Genomic DNA, 12,618 nt, shown 5'->3' on the forward strand with positions numbered 1-12,618 from the left:
GCACAGAATACATACAGTATGGAAACTCGGCTAGTAGCTAGTATCATGATTTACTAGTATCATGAAAGAGTATCAATTTACTAGTATCTATTTACTGGTATCATGATTTACTTCATGATGAGGGTGAAAATTTGAAGGAGGAATAAGATAATTAGAACATGAGGAAATCTGGGAAGTGTCGTAGATAAGCATAAAATCTATTCACTTGTAAAGGTATTACAAGTTCCGCATTGTAATAGTATTGATGGGAAATTCGGATCACTTTACTGATCCGGATCAATTGATCTTGTTCACTGCCGCGAGCCCGCGAGCCAATCAAAAGACCAGGATTGGAGCTTTCTAACAAGATGGGCGTGTCTAGTATTTGTGTCATGTAAAAATCATTGATTGTGTAGGCGTTTTATTGATAGTTCCCATTCCGTATCTATTCTGTGCCACAGATTTGTGCTCCTTGATTTTGCTTATAACGAAGCAGCCAACCCAACAAACCGAAAACTATCAGGCTCTGGCTCGGAAGCTTAGTGTATCAACGCAACTTTAATAGCAAATTTTAAATTGCTTGCATTATCGAGCGGATGATTAAATAGTTGCTCAAATAAAATACATAGAATAAAGTGAATTATTATTTTTTTGCTGTACTTTGTAATATTACATTTTTTCTCGATTAAAATCGAATCTTCAATTTGAGATCTATAAAACTTGATAGTAAATATCAGAGTAATCGATATGCGGACAACTTTTTAACTGAGAATTTATTGTAAATAATTGTGTTGCACATTCCATGTTATCACCGAAACTGAGTAACAGAATTAACAGATGAATAGATCATTATAAATATAGAGGATATATATAATTTTAAAATAACAGTTTCGAAATAAGGTTTTATTGAGAACAAATGTAAAATGTGAAATCTAAACTTGTAATTTATCATTTTTTTGGAATTTAATATCGGTGACGTGTTCATGACATCGACACTGATTTTGAGGTGGGGCTTTGCTTTGTACTTGTTAGGCTCTCTCTAAAAAATGGTGGCTGGCTATGTGTTCTGGTTTTGTGTTCTCTGAATATTTTTCTGTTTAAGTGGATTTTTAATGTTTTAAATTGAGTTTTGAACAGTTTTATGGTGTTCTAATTTTGTCTAAAATTGTTTTGTGTGTTTACAAGCCATAGCCATTGTTTTTCAACTATATAAATGGATAAGTTTAGCCTGTAATGATGTTGGATGCTTAAGTGTGTAAGGTATTATTTTTGTGGATTTGTGTTGTATATTGCCAAAATTCTTCTGAAGATTATAAGTTGGTTTGCTCTGAAAACTGGATTTCTCATTCATAGGTGATAGATCCATTCATAGTTTATCAAGAATCTACCATTTTGGAGCCGATAACTTCCTGTAGGTTAATAGGTGTGAAATGCTATCCAACCTATTTAGGAGAAATTGGTAGCACAGCAAATGGTACACCCTGGTGTGGGACTCAAACTACAAAATATATCCCTGGTTATGAAAAATTATTAGCAGGCTGATGTCTTGATAGGTTATGAATGGTATGCTGCTGAATGGGAGGTCAGTTCTGGAGTGGTCAAGTTTTAATGAATAGATATCAGTGCATATTACAAAATGGCAAACATTAAAAATGATCTGAATCTTATAGCGTTCCTAACACAAAAGTTTGATGAGCTAAATGCTAGATTTGATGAGCAAAATGCTAAGTTTGATAAGCAAAATGCTAAGTTTGATAAGCAAAATGCTAAGTTTGATAAGCAAAATGCTAAGATTGATAATTTGAAACAAGATCAATGTGCTAGGTTTGATTATATGAAGCAAGAATCTGCTAGCAGGTTAGTATAAACCTTCTATTAAAAGATACACATGGAACATTGATTGATAATCATGAAGATGAAAGCAAATTGAAGCAGGATGATAGTAGTGTTGAGATACAAGATCAATTATTTCAAGTTTCAGATAATGTAGGCCTAGTTACTGTTATTGAAAAAGTAAATCCCAGTGAAATAGTAGAATTGAGTAATGTAGTAGGTAGGGAGTTGTCTTTATTGAAAGTCAACAGTAAAGAAAGTAGCATTGCCAAATTTAATGTTAGGAAAACAGTAAATAAAGTGAATGTTTACATGAGACAGGTTTCTGTAGAGGTTAGGAACAATGTAAACAAAATGAATCTTGCTTTGTATCAAGTTGATGAATTCAACTTTCAACTAAAAATTGAAAAAGTGTATGCAAAGCATTATCTAGTGAACATGACTGACTTTTGTAAGCAAAATGGCTTTGTTGAAACAAATGAACCCATGAATAAAATCATGTTCTTGAAGAAAACAAAGCACAAAGTCACCATTGATGTGTTAGTATTCAAAGGTTGTTTCAAGTTGCTTACTTACAAGATGATGACTGTGAATCACATGATGAAAGGGTATTCCCCAGCACTATGTTATGATTAGGAATCCTGTGTTATGCCGGGATTCAGAATAGCATAATCGCTACGCAGTGTATGGTAAGAGTCCATAATTGTGTCTTTTTTCTTTCCTGTAGCCTATTTTTCTTGGCCCTTAATCTTTCCAAATTTCGATTCTTTCCTGTCTTTGTGTTATATTCAGTAAATTTCTTCTATGATGCATATCTTAACCAATCTTGTCCATAGTCATTTAAATTTGTATTTTTTCTGGAATAATTTTGGAAGTTAGAATAGTAGCTTATTTTCCTAATCTTTAAATTGTTGATAAAACTTAACTTTTCTAAAATCTATCTATTGTAGTGTAAATAATTGTTTGCTTGCGGTATATTTTTTCATCATGTATTACATATTTTAATTATGACTATTTTTTGTCAGGTATCATATTAGGTAACTAGGTTTTTCAGAGCAAATTATGTCCCATTTTCTCATTTTCAGTATATTTTTATTAAATATACTTCCTTATGAAAGTTTAGTACTGACATGTAGGATAGGCTCTAATTAATCTTTCTCTTCCTTGTATTATTTAGGAAATTTATTTACCCAATTTTCTTTTTCTCTTATTTGTATTTTTTAGGGAACTTATTCACCCATTATCCATCTTGATCGTCTTTGTATTGTAATCTTGAAGTGGTTTGTACTTTATACAGTCTTCAAATTCTGAAATTATTTAAAAAATATATGGTTCAATTTAGAACATGCTGAAATTTAATCTTATGTATAAATTCTTTTGTTATAATAATAAAACTTCAAAATTTGAAAGTATTAATGAATTGTGTCGCCATATATATGAGATGTTCAATATAAATAAAAGTTAACTTGAATAATGTTTTCATTAAATAAAAATTTGTCATATTATTAGTTGAAATGAGTTAAAGGTTAAAATTTCTCTAAAGTTTTTGTAATTGATGTCTTTTTCTAAATTTTAAAAACTGTTTGTTCTATAAATTTTGATTATCGTTTGAAATGGATGCTGGAGTGTATGTAGAATTTTTAGTGGGGTTTGTTGATTAGAATTTTGCTGGTATGTGATTGTTTTTTGAGATGGAAACCATTATTGCCTAAAGAAGGAATAACAGAGGTTATGACTTAGAGAGGCAGTAATGAGATAATATTTTTGTGTTGATTACTTATGTTGATTGCCATAGATGCAAAATAATGATTAATAATGTTGATTGCCATAGATGCAGATGATTACTTATGAATATTGATTGCCTTTGAAGCAAAATATTATTGATGTTTTGAATGATTTCTTGTTTAATGATTGATAGTAAAGTTTTGTCATGAAATGTAGTTTGTGTTTAGAACATTGAAAAGTCGAAATAAACTATAGTATCCAACAAACGATTATTAATAATATTGAATAATTGCTTTTCATAAAATATTTGAGCAGTGAATAAATGGAATGAAATTATTTTTTTTATTAAAATTTTGTAATAAATTGATGTCTCCAAATTTCACAATTTATGTATTGCTGACTGTATAATAAGATGTTAACAAATTTCATTTTATATTGATTATATACTTGTAAATAATTTTCATGTGTATTAGATTGTATTGGTAGCCTAATCAAAATTTTCTTTTTAGTTTATAAGCATTTTAAGATAACAGGTACAGCGTGGACATTAACATCGAAATAATTATCACGTGAATCTCGAAATCAGCAACAAGTGGATGCCATGAAGAGTGTTAAGAACATTTGGGTGATTTTCGAACTAGTGTGACTCATTAATTGACTATCTACACCAATGTCTATGCCAATGTCGATGCCAATGCCAATGCCAATATCTACGCCAATATCTACACCAATAACTACGCCAATATCTACACTGATGCCTATGCCAATATCAACGCCAATATCTGCTCTGATGTCTACACCAATGCCAACGCCAATATCTACATTGATGTCTATGCCGATGCCTGTGCCGATGCCAATGCCAATATCTACGTTGATGTCTACGCTGATGCCTGCGCCGATGCCAATGCCTGCGCCAATGTTGATGCCAATGCCTACAACAATGCCAACGCCAATGCCGACACCAATGCATACGCCAATGACAATGCCAACGCCTATTGCTGACCAAGTAACTCAAACTTCAACACTACCACATTACCTGGAGGTAATTGCCATCCATGTTCACATTCACAACTTTGAATTCAGAATAACAGTCACAGTATCATGGAAGAATTGATTCAAAAAATCCTCTCCTAAATTATTCCTGTATGCAGAACTCTAAACCTTGAAAGCTGAAAATATAAAAAAAAACCAAACCTTAGTACCTAAATTAATCCTCACCTAAGTTAATCCTGTATGCAGCATCTATCTCTTTTCCAAAAAACAAATTACATTGTCATTTCAAGCCTGAAATGTACATTGTATAATTATATGATACAAAATTTATGTGACTCTGTATCGAGTTTGGTATGCAGCCGTCTACTACAAGCATGAGGCAATGCTAACTGAGATGTCACCTGTTTCGAGTTTGGTATGCATCAGTCGACTACAAGTATCAGCCCAACACTACGTGCATCCAGATCAGCCCAACACTACGAGTATTCGGATCAGCCCAACACTGATGTCATCACACTGGAGTCACACTAAACTGAAATTCATACTGAGTGCCTTAACAGACTGTTTTCCAAAATTTGCATCAATAAAATCAACCACGTCAATAGTGAAAGGAATGAACATTTTTTGATTTATTGAAATTTTATTTTATGTCGACACTGATTTTGAGGTGGGGCTTTGCTTTGTACTTGTTAGCTTAAGTGTGTAAGGTATTATTTTTGTGGATTTGTGTTGTATATTGCCAAAATTCTTCTGAAGATTATAAGTTGGTTTGCTCTGAAAACTGAATTTCTCATTCATAGGCGATAGATCCATTCATAGTTTATCAAGAATCTACCATTTTGGAGCCGATAACTTCCTGTAGGTTAATAGGTGTGAAATGCTATTCAACCTATTTAGGAGAAATTGGTAGCACGGCAACTTTGAATACTGTCAAATTTACTCTGAAATCTGGAGTCAACTGCATTTCAATATCATAAACAATAGTACAAAAGTGGTCAGATGGAAATAATTGGAACAGATGAATCCATCCCAATCATGCTTGTCAGTGGAAGTCGCAATTCAATCAATGAATTGAAACATGATCCGCTTGTATGGCCACTAGAATTTAGGATCACGATGCCATAATTGAATCAGCATTAGCAAGTTCTTACTTTTCACTCAAGGCCAAAGTTGTTGCCCTTCTGTGGGTATATGTTCTTCGATAAATTTTGAAAAATTTGATCAACCAGCTTCAAATTTTGAACACATATTCCTTGAACCTTTTTACAGGTCGAATCCTCTTCTTGTCCAGGCTTCCTGGTTGTCCATCAGATGTGTGAGTGAGCAGAACATGTACTGGCTGTATATGGTAAGGATCCCCATACCCCTGAAGAGAGGTTTACAGTGGTCCCTACCTGCATGGAGTGCTCTTTTTTGGAAGTGCAGCACAACCTTGACTGCTGGCACATGTCCCCACAGGATCAGTCCGTACATGAAGTGGCTGTGAAAGAGTGAGTAGAGAGCGGTATGCCATGAGTGAGTAAGTTAGATTCCATCTCAGCCTACCATCCAGCCAGAAGCCACTAACAAGACTGGTTATCCCTCCTGTCATCTCAGTGAGCAAATGAGGGTGTTTTTTTGTCTTCATTCAGCTTGAGTCTGTTTGCTGAAAACCACCTTTTTGCATTATATAGTATCTCTGCAGATGTTGCATTTGCCTCATCAGTAGTTGGACCTCTAGCTGTTATTATAGTGTCGTCTGCAAAAATCACTGCTTCCTCCTTGCTGTGAATCATTCATGAGAAGAATAGGCGACACTGAACCCTGGTGGAACACCATACTGTACTACCCTGATTCTTGAAGCTGTTCCCTTTATTGAAATAGCTTGCATTCTATTTTGCAGTTGAGTAGTTTTCAATTTTTTTCAGCAAAGTTTCTTTCATGCCATACATTTCAAGATTTTTGATGAGTAAATCGTGTGGCAAGCAATCAAAAGCCTTACTCAGGTTGCACATTGTAAGAGCCAGGGCTTTACCACCCTCGAAGGCACTTTGTATGTATCTTGCTGGTCAGGGTCAGTAATGCAATTGTAGTTGAGCGCCAATTTCTGAAGCCATGTTGGGATTTTGTCAGGATTTTGTTCCCCTCCAGAGTTGCACCTTCATTTCTGTCTCAATGACCTTGGACAAAATTGGGACTATTGATATTGGTCGAAAATTAGAAGGGATGTTGGTGTCACCTTTCTTGTGAATTGATATTGTTCTTGAAATCTTCAGTAGATCTAGGAGCCTTCCCACTCTGAGACAATCATCTACTGCCCTTGCCACAAGCGCGGATCATGGGGGTGATGATCGGGGTGATCCCCCCCCCCCCCGACTTTCAGAGTGGTGTTTTAAAAATCTACAGTTACTTAAGTCCAGTCAATATAGACATGAAAAAGGGGGTGTGCTTGCATTTTATATTGTAGTTCTGATTTTTCAATATAATGTTTGGATACATAAAAGAAGTCCAGAACCAATCATTTCAGGCAAAATTTCCTTGTGCTAGATACACAATGGCCCAATAACCTCTTATTTTTGATCCAGTTTTCAGTTATTTCCACCAAATCCTGATAGAAAAATTCGTTTTTGCCTTTTTTTAGATCATGAAATTTTCAATAATGAATTCTCCATTTTCAACACATTAAGATATCACACCATGATATAAGTTCATTAGATCATCTTCTATAAGAATCACCCGTTAGATGCTCTTAATTTAATGGAGAGGCGCGCGTAAGGACACCTCAAGGATCAAAATTTCAAACACTCATAACTTTTGACACAATGATCGGATCTCATAATAATAATAATGTCTCTGGTCGAGGGTACAACACGACCAGAGGAGTTTATTCAAAATATAGACATGATTACAAAAAGCATATAAGGTAGTACAATTATTTACAAAGTAATACAATTGGTTGATTACTTGCTGATCTAAGAAAATGTGGCCCCCACTATATATGAATATGTGTCGGGATGCCACTAAAATTATACCACAGCTCATTCTTCTCTGCTCGTATAAAATACAACGGTATAAAATCATGGATCATAAGTCAAATTCGATCGAAAAATATAAAATTCATCCCTGAGTGTAGTTTAAATAGTATTTCAATACACAAAGAAATGACCAAGAATTTAGAGCTATGTATCTCGGTAACCCATTGTTATAAATAAGGACTTAATCTTGAATTTTAGAATTGAATTTGAATTTTTTCTATTCTTTTAGTTGTTCAAGAATATGATCGTAATGTAAAAATCAATCATTAAAGAAATCAAGAAAAACTTTCCTCATACAACAGTCTAGGAAGTTCTATATGATAGGAAACAGTGATTCAAAATGAATTTCAGGCAACTGAGCTCGTAGAGGATGGAATTTTCCACACTTTGGAATCAATCATGAGTTTCTATGATGTATCAGACTCATTTTAAAGACTCTTGATTGAGAGAAAAATCGTGAAAAAAATGAGATACTGAAATCGCTATTTTTAAAATCGGCTGTAACTTTTTTATGATACTGGAATCGAAAGTATTCTCCATGGTAGTGGAAAAAGAAAATATACTTATCCACATCCACATTTTGGAATTTTATCCGAAGTATTTCACAAGGTAAGCAGCTTTGAGTATGAAAATTGGTCATTCTTTGTGAATTGAAATACTGGTTGAGGTACACTCAAGGATGAATTGTCTATTTTCTAATCAAATTTCACTTATGATGCATGATTTTGAACCGCCTTGACGTTCCGAGAAGCTGTGGTACATTGAGATCTGATCATTGTGTCAAAAGTTATGATAGTTTGAAATTTTGATTCTTGAGGTGTCCTTATGCGCGCCTCTCCACTAAATTAAGAGCATCTAACGGGTGATTCTCATAGAACATGAACTAATGAACTTATATCATGGTGCGAAATCTGGATGTGATGACAAATAGAGTTGCTAATGATGATTGAAGCTAAAACTTGGGTGTTTCCCAAAATAAAAGGATCATTGTTGTCAGGCTTACCTGGAAATCCATATGAGATAGAGCGCTCTACCTGTAGAGCACAAAATTACGCTCAGAGGAATCTTGAATTATATATTTAAATGGTATAGTTTATGAAAATTATTTGAAGGATTATGCTGGGAATTCGCATTAAGAGATGCTCACTTTGGTAGGGCGAAAAAAGGTCAGCTAATCGCAATAAGGAAAATTATGAGAGATTATATTACAACTAGTATTTTGAACGGTAGACATGTGATCAAATTTGTAAAGCAAGATATTTATGTGGTCCCAGTTTATTTAAGCGGTGGCTTACAAGCGGATTGGGATTTTGATTATTATGCACTGTATGATTTTTTAAGCTCGTGGAATGATACTAATAATCTTATTGTGATGGGTGATATGAATGGGAGAATTGGTAATTCTCAGAATCTACCTCCAGAGTTGAGTTTAGATAATATCACTGTGAGTCATATCCGTAGTTCCAAAGATAGTGAATAATGCAAAAGGTAGAAAGATTATAGATTTCTGCGAAGATTTTAACTTGTTAATATTAAATGGCAGAGTTAGGGGTGATACTGATGGTGAATATACTCTAATAAATGCAAGGGGAGCTTCAGTAATCGATTTATGTTGCGTAGCATTAGATCGTTTAAAAGTAGTTAAGGAATTTAGTGTTTTACCTGCAATGTTTTCAGATCATATGCCTATTGTTTTGAATGTGTTTAGTGATAAGTTGGAATTCAATGAAAATTTGCTACCGTTATTACCGAAATTGACATGGGGAAAACTAGATGACTAGAAAACTAGATATTTTGGGAGGGGGAATCAAGGTAGGAGATATGAAATTGAACGCTCTTCTTTATGCAGATGATCTTGTAATCATTTTTGATAATGTTACTGACATGCAGAGAATGATCGATAGGCTACATACTTATTGTAATCGTTGGAATCTTGTTATTAATATGGAGAAATCAAAGATGATGGTTTTTAGAAATGGAGGAAAGCTATGTAAAAGGGAGAAGTGGAAGTATGGGGGTGAACCTGTAGAAATTGTGAAGGAGTATAAGTATTTAGGTTTAGTTTTTACATCAACTCTGTCATTAACGGCTCATTTCAGGCAAAAATTAAGTACAGCAAAATTTGGAATTCAGAGTTTGTGGAATAAACTGGTAGCAAATGACGATGTGACTGTCTCAACAAAATGGCAAGTTTTCAATGCAGTTAGTGGATCAACGGTTACTTATGCAGCACAGGTGTGGGGTTATCAGGAAAGAAACGATCTAGAAATATTCCACAGATTTTTTATTAAGCGTCTTTACTGGTTACCTAGAAATACTCCTAATTATATATTGTATTTGGAGACTGATGTAAAAGAAATGTATCTCCAAACTTTAAGAATGAACAGAGATTATGTTTTGAAAACAATAGCGTTATCAGATTACCATTATGATGGCTCAAAATAAGTTTGGATGGTGCGAGGAGTGGAGAAGGCTGTTTGGTTTGAATGATATTAATTGGGTGGACCCAGTGACTCAGTCTGATGAATGGAAATTGAAAAGCTCGGATGTAATTGATAAGATTGAAGAAAAGTGGACAAGAGATTTATGGAATATAGCTGAAAATGCACATTATCACTCAATCTACGCTGAGCTCAGACTGGAAAATAATCAAATGAATAAAAGCTACATGAATGATAAGAATAAGAGACTGTTCATTAGTAATATATTCAAAGCAAGAGGCTCCTTATTATTGTCATTAAATTTCAGACCGGTAGATAGGGGGCTAATATAATATGTTCTTTGTGCAATAGTGGGGAAAGGGAAGATATTTATCATTTTATAGGCCGCTGTAAGGTATTGGGAGAGCAAAGGAAAAATTGGTTACAGCACCAAGTACTAGGAGACGAAGTAGTGCGGAGATATCTTAACGAGGAGGACTGGGTGCGGTTGGAGGGGTATTTAAGATCAGTGGGAACATATAGAAATTTCCTTATTAATGAATTCAACTTTTGAACTGTGAAATAGTTATTATTCTTAACCTAGGCTTCTCTGTAATATATTGTTTTGTTATTGTTGTTTACCTGAATCTTATCTTGTTTTGTAAATGAGAATAAACTTTTTTTTTCAATTATAGTTCAATAATACCGTAGTTCATCTATGTTGAGGAAGGCTCATAACTATTCTTGTATAGAGTACCGGAATCAATGACTGAAATTTATCAAACGTTTTATCTTGATTAGTTAAGGAAAACTATTATCTTTATCTACCAACTCTGGCTGACGGCTTTGGCCATGCCTAATGCATTTTTGTCAACCATAGAATGAATAATACTGCATGTTACTTCATTGGATAAAATGTAAAGTGTTTATTATTCGATGTAATTGTGTATTGAGAACAATAAAATTCTTTTCTATTCTATTCTATTCTATATTTAAATGGTAACAATCGGAAGATATTTTTGATCAAAAACTAAAATCATAGAAATTGATTTTTTGTAAAATTTTACTTACTTTTTGTAAAATTGTAACTCAGTACTCATTAAAGATAGAAAGTTCTGAATGATCTCATTTTATTGGGAATTTCATATCTAAATAAAAGGCAAGAGCAAGTTTTTCTTATCGATTATGGGATTTGGCGGAGAAAACTAAAAACTGGAAAATGAACCAAAAATAGGAGGTTTTTTGGTCACTCTATCTAGCTCAAGGGGAATTTCCCATGAAATACTTGGTTCTGGATTTCTCTAATGTATCCAAACAATATTAAAAAATCAGAACTACAATAGCAAGCACCAATGTATATAGTGACTGGACGACTACTGTAGTTGTAGAAATAAGTATCATGACTTTGGCATTTAAATGAACAAATTCAAAATCCAATCAACTTCAACAAATAAAGCTCTCAAATGCTTTTTTTGGTTAAAAGCTTCAAAAATTAGCCATGTGGTGGGGGAGTCAAACGGGGGGGGGTCCCCTGGACGACCACCCCAATATCCCCCACCCCCAGGTCAGGGTCCTGGATCCGCGCCTGCCTTGCCATTGGTCTTGCAATTAGGTGTGCTGTGGATTTTAAAAATAATGTTGACAGGCCATAAATGTCCTGTGTTCTGAAGTTCTCCAATCCTCTGATAATGTTCTCTATCATCTTTGGATTAACCAGTTAACCACCTTCCACACATTCATACTGATACCCTGAAACCATCTCTAGAGTTGATGCCAACAACTGGATCGTGGTCGCATTTTTCCTCCAGGTCCTTCAACACATTACCAGCAGCCTCAACAAAATAATTGATGAAATCGTCTGGGGCTGAGTGGAGGGTCTAACTAGGGCTTCTTTGGACAATGCGATGCTCGTTAATCACATCTCAGGCCGCTTTGCACTTGTCTGCATTCATGATGATGTTGGCTGTGTGCTCTCTCTTTGCTTTGACATCCCTTAAATAAAGTATAGTCCAGTCAAATGGTCGTATTTCAGGAAACAGCCCCGAAAGAATTTTTCTCAATGGTTCTATTATGTATTTTGGGGTTCCTTGGGTTGTCTTTAATCCATCTTGCATGACTGTTTATTATCGAAAAACTGTTCGAGATTCTGATAATGAGGAAAATATCGCAAATTTCTTTCTTGATTTTTTGAAACTAACTTACTTCACGGTTATATTTTTACAAGATTCATTTACCTCACATGGAAGAGGAGATTCTGTTCTTCAAATCAAGACAAAGTACCATTTTTTATCATTTCCGGTTACCGAGATACACTGTTTGAATACAGGAATTGGCCATTTTTCTGTGTATTTAAATATGGGTTAAAATACACTAGAGGGGTATTTTTTTATTTTTTCATCAAATTTCAGTTATGATACATGATTTTGAACCGCCGAGCTGAGAAGAATGAGCTGTAGTACGAGGAGATCTGATCATTCTGTCAAAAGTTATAAGTGTTCAAAATTTGGTCCTTGATGTATCCTTATGAGGAAAACCCCCCCACCACACTAGGAAATGCTGGAATTAAATGTTTCCAATGGGTGATTCTCATAGAAAATAACCCTCGTGAGATGATTTCAGCCGAAATATGTATTTTTTTGTTAGGAAGGCCTTGA

This window comes from Nilaparvata lugens, chromosome 4, assembly GCF_014356525.2.
Source record: "Nilaparvata lugens isolate BPH chromosome 4, ASM1435652v1, whole genome shotgun sequence".
NCBI lineage: Eukaryota > Metazoa > Arthropoda > Insecta > Hemiptera > Delphacidae > Nilaparvata > Nilaparvata lugens.